Genomic DNA, 9,458 nt, shown 5'->3' with positions numbered 1-9,458 from the left:
CTAGTTGACCCTGAAATTGAAAAGCACTACAAATGAACTCTGAAAATGTTGAAAGTTGGCATGCTATCATCACTTCATCCACATAGCATTTTTTAAAAAGTTGAGAGGGCTACGACAAAAACTGGATGCACTTCGTGTACAAAACGGACAATCTCTCTCGAACTATCAGCGTTTCGAACGAGAACTCATCTCTTACAAAGGGATTTCATTTTTTTGAACTTATTTGAACTCCATACTTTTTGTGTGTTCAAAATGCACCATTCAAAGGCACATCACAAAATTTCAACAATTTCTGACTTCATTTGGTATTCTTCGTGCATTTACTTATTTTTTTGAGCTAGTTGACCCTGAAATTGAAAAGCACTACAAATGAACTCTGAAAATGTTGAAAGTTGGCATGCTATCATCATTTCACCCACATAGCATGTGTTAAAAAGATGAGAGGGCTACGACAAAAACTGGATGCACTTCGTGTACAAAACGGACAATCTCTCTCGAAGTATATATCAGGGTTTCGAACGAGAACTCATCTCTTACAAAGGGATTTCATTTTTTTGAACTTATTTGAACTCCATACTTTTTGTGTGTTCAAAATACACCATTCAAAGGCACATCACAAAATTTCAACAATTTCTGACTTCATTTGGTATTCTTCGTGCATTTACTTTTTTTTTTTTGAGCTAGTTGACCCTGAAATTGAAAAGCACTACAAATGAACTCTGAAAATGTTGAAAGTTGGCATGCTATCATCATTTAACCCACATAGCATGTGTCAAAAAGTTGAGAGGGCTACGACAAAAACTGGATGCACTTCGTGTACAAAACGGACAATCTCTCTCGAAGTATCAGGGTTTCGAACGAGAACTCATCTCTTACAAAGGGATTTCATTTTTTTAACTTATTTGAACTCCATACTTTTTGTGTGTTCAAAATGCACCATTCAAAGGCACATAACAAAATTTCAACAATTTCTGACTTCATTTGGTATTCTTCGTGCATTTACTTTTTTTTTTGAGCTAGTTGACCCTAAAATTGAAAAGCATTACAATTGAACTCTGAAAATGTTGAAAGTTGGCATGCTATCATCATTTAACCCACATAGCATGTGTCAAAAAGTTGAGAGGGCTACGACAAAAACTGGAAGCACTTCGTGTACAAAAAGGACAATCTCTCTCGAAGTATCAGGGTTTCGAACGAGAACTCATCTCTTACAAAGGGATTTCATTTTTTTTAACTTATTTGAACTCCATACTTTTTGTGTGTTCAAAATGCACCATTCAAAGGCACATCACAAAATTTCAACAATTTCTGACTTCATTTGGTATATTTCGTGCATTTACTTATTTTTTGAGCTAGTTGACCCTGAAATTGAAAAGCACTACAAATGAACTCTGAAAATGTTTAAAGTTGGCATGATATCATCATTTCATCCACATAGCATGTGTTAAAAAGTTGAGAGGGCTACGACAAAAACTGGATGCACTTCGTGTACAAAACGGACAATCTCTCTCGAAGTATCAGGGTTTCGAACGAGAACTCATCTCTTACAAAGGGATTTCATTTTTTTGAACTTATTTGAACTCCATACTTTTTGCGTGTTCAAAATGCATCATTCAAAGGCACATCACAAAATTTCAACAATTTCTGACTTCATTTGGTATTCTTCGTGCATTTACTTATTTTTTTTTTGAGCTAGTTGACCCTGAAATTGAAAAGCACTACAAATGAACTCTGAAAATGTTGAAAGTTGGCATGCTATCATCATTTAACCCACATAGCATGAGTCAAAAAGTTGAGAGGGCTACGACAAAAACTGGATGCACTTCGTGTACAAAACGGACAATCTCTCTCGAAGTATCAGGGTTTCGAACGAGAACTCATCTCTTACAAAGGGATTTCATTTTTTTAACTTATTTGAACTCCATACTTTTTGTGTGTTCAAAATGCACCATTCAAAGGCACATCACAAAATTTCAACAATTTCTGACTTCATTTGGTATAATACGTGCATTTACCTTTTTTTTTTTGAGCTAGTTGACCCTGAAATTGAAAAGCACTACAAATGAACTCTGAAAATGTTAAAGTTGGGATGCTATCATCATTTCATCCACATAGCATGTGTTAAAAAGTTGAGAGGGCTACGACAAAAACTGGATGCACTTCGTGTACAAAACGGACAATCTCTCTCGAAGTATCACGGTTTCGAACGAGAACTCATCTCTTACAAAGGGATTTCATTTTTTTGAACTTATTTGAAATCCATACTTTTTGTGTGTTCAAAATGCACCATTCAAAGGCACATCCCAAAATTTCAACAATTTCTGACTTCATTTGGTATTCTTCGTGCATTTACTTATTTTTTTTGAGCTAGTTGACCCTGAAATTGAAAAGCACTACAAATGAACTCTGAAAATGTTTAAAGTTGGCATGCTATCATCATTTCACCCAAATAGCATGTGTTAAAAAGTTGAGAGGGCTACGACAAAAACTGGATGCACTTCGTGTACAAAACGGACAATCTCTCTCGAAGTATATATGATGGTTTCGAACGAGAACTCATCTCTTACGAAGGGATTTCATTTTTTTGAACTTATTTGAACTCCATACTTTTTGTGTGTTCAAAATGCACCATTCAAAGGCACATCACAAAATTTCAACAATTTCTGACTTCATTTGGTATATTTCGTGCATTTACTTATTTTTTTGAGCTAGAGACCCTGAAATTGAAAAGCACTACAAATGAACTCTGAAAATGTTGAAAGTTGGCATGCTATCATCATTTCACCCACATAGCATGTGTTAAAAAGTTGAGAGGGCTACGACAAAAACTGGATGCACTTCGTGTACAAAACGGACAATCTCTCTCGAAGTATCAGGGTTTCGAATGAGAACTCATCTCTTACAAAGGGATTTGATTTTTTTTAACTTATTTGAACTCCATACTTTTTGTGTGTTCAAAATGCACCATTCAAAGGCACATCACAAAATTTCAACAATTTCTGACTTCATTTGGTATTCTTCGTGCATTTACTTATTTTTTTGAGCTAGTTGACCCTAAAATTGAAAAGCACTACAATTGAACTCTGAAAATGTTGAAAGTTGGCATGCTATCATCATTTCACCCACATAGCATGTGTTAAAAAGTTGAGAGGGCTACGACAAAAACTGGATGCACTTCGTGTACAAAACGGACAATCTCTCTCGAAGTATTAGGGTTTCGAACGAGAACTCATCTCTTACAAAGGGATTTCATTTTTTTGAACTTATTTGAACTCCATGCTTTTTGTGTGTTCAACATGCACCATTCAAAGGCACATGACAGAATTTCAACAATTTCTGACTTCATTTGGTATTCTTCGTGCATTTACTTATTTTTTTTGAGCTAGTTGACCATGAAATTGAAAAGCACTACAAATGAACTCTGAAAATGTTGAAAGTTGGCATGCTATCATCATTTCACCCACACAGCATGTGTTAATAAGTTGAGAGGGCTACGACAAAAACTGGATGCACTTCGTGTACAAAACGGACAATCTCTCTCGAAGTATATATCAGGGTTTCGAACGAGAACTCATCTCTTACAAAGGGATTTCATTTTTTTGAACTTATTTGAACTCCATACTTTTTGTGTGTTCAAAATGCACCATTCAAAGGCACATCACAAAATTTCAACAATTTCTGACTTCATTTGGTATATTTCGTGCATTTACTTTTTTTTTGCGCTAGTTGACCCTGAAATTGAAAAGCACTACCAATGAACTCTGAAAATGTTGAATGTTGGCATGCTATCATCATTTAACCCACATAGCATGTGTCAAAAAGTTGAGAGGGCTACGACAAAAACTGGATGCACTTCATGTACAAAACGGACAATCTCTCTCGAAGTATCAGGGTTTCGAACGAGAACTCATCTCTTACAAAGTGATTTCATTTTTTTGAACTTATTTGAACTCCATACTTTTTGTGTGTTCAAAATGCACCATTCAAAGTCACATCACAAAATTTCAACAATTTCTGACTTCATTTGGTATTCTTCGTGCATTTACTTATTTTGTTTTTGAGCTAGTTGACCCTGAAATTGAAAAGCACTACAAATGAACTCTGAAAATGTTGAAAGTTGGCATGCTATCATCATTTATCCCACATAGCATGTGTCAAAAAGTTGAGAGGGCTACGACAAAAACTGGATGCACTTCGTGTACAAAACGGACAATCTCTCTCGAAGTATCAGGGTTTCGAACGAGAACTCATCTCTTACAAAGGGATTTCATTTTTTTGAACTTATTTGAACTCCATACTTTTTGTGTGTTCAGAATGCACCATTCAAAGGCACATCACAAAATTTCAACAATTTCTGACTTCATTTGGTATTCTTCGTGCATTTACTTATTTTTTGAGCTAGTTGACCCTGAAATTGAAAAGCACTACAAATGAACTCTGAAAATGTTGAAAGTTGGCATGCTATCATCATTTCACCCACATAGCATGTGTTAAAAAGTTGAGAGGGCTACGACAAAAACTGGAAGCACTTCGTGTACAAAACGGACAATCTCTCTCGAAGTATCAGGGTTTCGAACGAGAACTCATCTCTTACAAAGGGATTTCATTTTTTTGAACTTATTTGAACTCCATACTTTTTGTGTGTTCAAAATACACCATTCAAAGGCACATCACAAAATTTCAACAATTTCTGACTTCATTTGGTATTCTTCGTGCATTTACTTTTTTTTTTGAGCTAGTTGACCCTGAAATTGAAAAGCACTACAAATGAACTCTGAAAATGTTGAAAGTTGGCATGCTATCATCATTTAACCCACATAGCATGTGTCAAAAAGTTGAGAGGGCTACGACAAAAACTGGATGCACTTCGTGTACAAAACGGACAATCTCTCTCGAAGTATCAGGGTTTCGAACGAGAACTCATCTCTTACAAAGGGATTTCATTTTTTTAACTTATTTGAACTCCATACTTTTTGTGTGTTCAAAATGCACCATTCAAAGGCACATAACAAAATTTCAACAATTTCTGACTTCATTTGGTATTCTTCGTGCATTTACTTTTTTTTTTGAGCTAGTTGACCCTAAAATTGAAAAGCACTACAATTGAACTCTGAAAATGTTGAAAGTTGGCATGCTATCATCATTTAACCCACATAGCATGTGTCAAAAAGTTGAGAGGGCTACGACAAAAACTGGAAGCACTTCGTGTACAAAAAGGACAATCTCTCTCGAAGTATCAGGGTTTCGAACGAGAACTCATCTCTTACAAAGGGATTTCATTTTTTTTAACTTATTTGAACTCCATACTTTTTGTGTGTTCAAAATGCACCATTCAAAGGCACATCACAAAATTTCAACAATTTCTGACTTCATTTGGTATATTTCGTGCATTTACTTATTTTTTGAGCTAGTTGACCCTGAAATTGAAAATCACTACAAATGAACTCTGAAAATGTTTAAAGTTGGCATGATATCATCATTTCATCCACATAGCATGTGTTAAAAAGTTGAGAGGGCTACGACAAAAACTGGATGCACTTCGTGTACAAAACGGACAATCTCTCTCGAAGTATCAGGGTTTCGAACGAGAACTCATCTCTTACAAAGGGATTTCATTTTTTTGAACTTATTTGAACTCAATACTTTTTGCGTGTTCAAAATGCACCATTCAAAGGCACATCACAAAATTTCAACAATTTCTGACTTCATTTGGTATTCTTCGTGCATTTACTTTTTTTTTTTTGAGCTAGTTGACCCTGAAATTGAAAAGCACTACAAATGAACTCTGAAAATGTTGAAAGTTGGCATGCTATCATCATTTAACCCACATAGCATGAGTCAAAAAGTTGAGAGGGCTACGACAAAAACTGGATGCACTTCGTGTACAAAACGGACAATCTCTCTCGAAGTATCAGGGTTTCGAACGAGAACTCATCTCTTACAAAGGGATTTCATTTTTTTAACTTATTTGAACTCCATACTTTTTGTGTGTTCAAAATGCACCATTCAAAGGCACATCACAAAATTTCAACAATTTCTGACTTCATTTGGTATAATACGTGCATTTACCTTTTTTTTTTGAGCTAGTTGACCCTGAAATTGAAAAGCACTACAAATGAACTCTGAAAATGTTAAAGTTGGGATGCTATCATCATTTCATCCACATAGCATGTGTTAAAAAGTTGAGAGGGCTACGACAAAAACTGGATGCACTTCGTGTACAAAACGGACAATCTCTCTCGAAGTATCACGGTTTTGAACGAGAACTCATCTCTTACAAAGGGATTTCATTTTTTTGAACTTATTTGAACTCCATACTTTTTGTGTGTTCAAAATGCACCATTCAAAGGCACATCCCAAAATTTCAACAATTTCTGACTTCATTTGGTATTCTTCGTGCATTTACTTATTTTTTTTGAGCTAGTTGACCCTGAAATTGAAAAGCACTACAAATGAACTCTGAAAATGTTTAAAGTTGGCATGCTATCATCATTTCACCCAAATAGCATGTGTTAAAAAGTTGAGAGGGCTACGACAAAAACTGGATGCACTTCGTGTACAAAACGGACAATCTCTCTCGAAGTATATATGATGGTTTCGAACGAGAACTCATCTCTTACGAAGGGATTTCATTTTTTTGAACTTATTTGAACTCCATACTTTTTGTGTGTTCAAAATGCACCATTCAAAGGCACATCACAAAATTTCAACAATTTCTGACTTCATTTGGTATATTTCGTGCATTTACTTATTTTTTTGAGCTAGAGACCCTGAAATTGAAAAGCACTACAAATGAACTCTGAAAATGTTGAAAGTTGGCATGCTATCATCATTTCACCCACATAGCATGTGTTAAAAAGTTGAGAGGGCTACGACAAAAACTGGATGCACTTCGTGTACAAAACGGACAATCTCTCTCGAAGTATCAGGGTTTCGAATGAGAACTCATCTCTTACAAAGGGATTTGATTTTTTTTAACTTATTTGAACTCCATACTTTTTGTGTGTTCAAAATGCACCATTCAAAGGCACATCACAAAATTTCAACAATTTCTGACTTCATTTGGTATTCTTCGTGCATTTACTTATTTTTTTGAGCTAGTTGACCCTAAAATTGAAAAGCACTACAATTGGACTCTGAAAATGTTGAAAGTTGGCATGCTATCATCATTTAACCCACATAGCATGTGTCAAAAACTTGAGAGGGCTACGACAAAAACTGGATGCACTTCATGTACAAAACGGACAATCTCTCTCGAAGTATCAGGGTTTCGAACGAGAACTCATCTCTTACAAAGGGATTTCATTTTTTTGAACTTGTTTGAACTCCATACTTTTTGTGTGTTCAAAATGCACCATTCAAAGTCACATCACAAAATTTCAACAATTTCTGACTTCATTTGGTATTCTTCGTGCATTTACTTATTTTGTTTTTGAGCTAGTTGACCCTGAAATTGAAAAGCACTACAAATGAACTCTGAAAATGTTGAAAGTTGGCATGCTATCATCATTTATCCCACATAGCATGTGTCAAAAAGTTGAGAGGGCTACGACAAAAACTGGATGCACTTCGTGTACAAAACGGACAATCTCTCTCGAAGTATCAGGGTTTCGAACGAGAACTCATCTCTTACAAAGGGATTTCATTTTTTTGAACTTATTTGAACTCCATACTTTTTGTGTGTTCAGAATGCACCATTCAAAGGCACATCACAAAATTTCAACAATTTCTGACTTCATTTGGTATTCTTCGTGCATTTACTTATTTTTTGAGCTAGTTGACCCTGAAATTGAAAAGCACTACAAATGAACTCTGAAAATGTTGAAAGTTGGCATGCTATCATCATTTCACCCACATAGCATGTGTTAAAAAGTTGAGAGGGCTACGACAAAAACTGGAAGCACTTCGTGTACAAAACGGACAATCTCTCTCGAAGTATCAGGGTTTCGAACGAGAACTCATCTCTTACAAAGGGATTTCATTTTTTTGAACTTATTTGAACTCCATAATTTTTGTGTGTTCAAAATGCACCATTCAAAGGCACATCACAAAATTTCAACAATTTCTGACTTCATTTGGTATTCTTCGTGCATTTACTTTTTTTTTGAGCTAGTTGACCCTGAAATTGAAAAGCACTACAAATGAACTCTGAAAATGTTGAAAGTTGGCATGCTATCATCATTTCACCCACATAGCATGTGTTAAAAAGTTGAGAGGGCTACGACAAAAACTGGATGCACTTCGTGTACAAAACGGACAATCTCTCTCGAAGTATATATCACGGTTTCGAACGAGAACTCATCTCTTACAAAGGGATTTCATTTTTTTGAAATTATTTGAACTCCATACTTTTTGTGTGTTCAAAATGCACCATTCAAAGGCACATCACAAAATTTCAACAATTTCTGACTTCATTTGGTATATTTCGTGCATTTACTTATTTTTTTTGAGCTAGTTGACACTGAAATTGAAAAACACTACAAATGAACTCTGAAAATGTTGAAAGTTGGCATGCTATCATCATTTCACCCACATAGCATGTGTTAAAAAGTTGAGAGGGCTACGACAAAAACAGGATGCACTTCGTGTACAAAACGGACAATCTCTCTCGAAGTATCAGGGTTTCGAACGAGAACTCATCTCTTACAAAGGGATTTCATTTTTTTGAACTTATTTGAACTCCATACTTTTCGTGTGTTCAAAATGCACCATTCAAAGGCACATCAAAAAATTTCAACAATTTCTGACTTCATTTGGTATTCTTCGTGCATTTACTTATTTATTTTTTTGAGCTAGATGACCCTGAAATTGAAAAGCACTACAAATGAACTCTGAAAATGTTGAAAGTTGGCATGCTATCATAATTTAACCCACATAGCATGTGTCAAAAAGTTGAGAGGGCTACGACAAAAACTGGATGCACTTCGTGTAGAAAACGGACAATCTCTCTCGAAGTATCAGGGTTTCGAACGAGAACTCATCTCTTACAAAGGGATTTCATTTTTTTTGAACTTATTTGAACTCCATACTTTTTGTGTGTTCAAAATGCACCATTCAAAGGCACATCACAAAATTTCAACAATTTCTGACTTCATTTGGTATTCTTCGTGCATTTACTTATTTTTTTTTGAGCTAGTTGACCATGAAATTGAAAAGCACTACAAATGAACTCTGAAAATGTTGAAAGTTGGCATGCTATCATAATTTCACCCACATAGCATGTGTTAAAAAGTTGAGAGGGCTACGACAAAAACTGGATGCACTTCGTGTACAAAACGGACAATCTCTCTCGAAGTATATATGATGGTTTCGAACGAGAACTCATCTCTTACAAAGGGATTTCATTTTTTTGAACTTATTTGAACTCCATACTTTTTGTGTGTTCAAAATGCACCATTCAAAGGCACATCACAAAATTTCAACAATTTCTGACTTCATTTGGTATATTTCGTGCATTT

The sequence above is a fragment of the Hordeum vulgare genome, chromosome 3H (assembly GCF_904849725.1).
Source record: "Hordeum vulgare subsp. vulgare chromosome 3H, MorexV3_pseudomolecules_assembly, whole genome shotgun sequence".
Lineage (NCBI taxonomy): Eukaryota > Viridiplantae > Streptophyta > Magnoliopsida > Poales > Poaceae > Hordeum > Hordeum vulgare.
Note: the sequence above shows the minus strand (reverse complement) of the source record.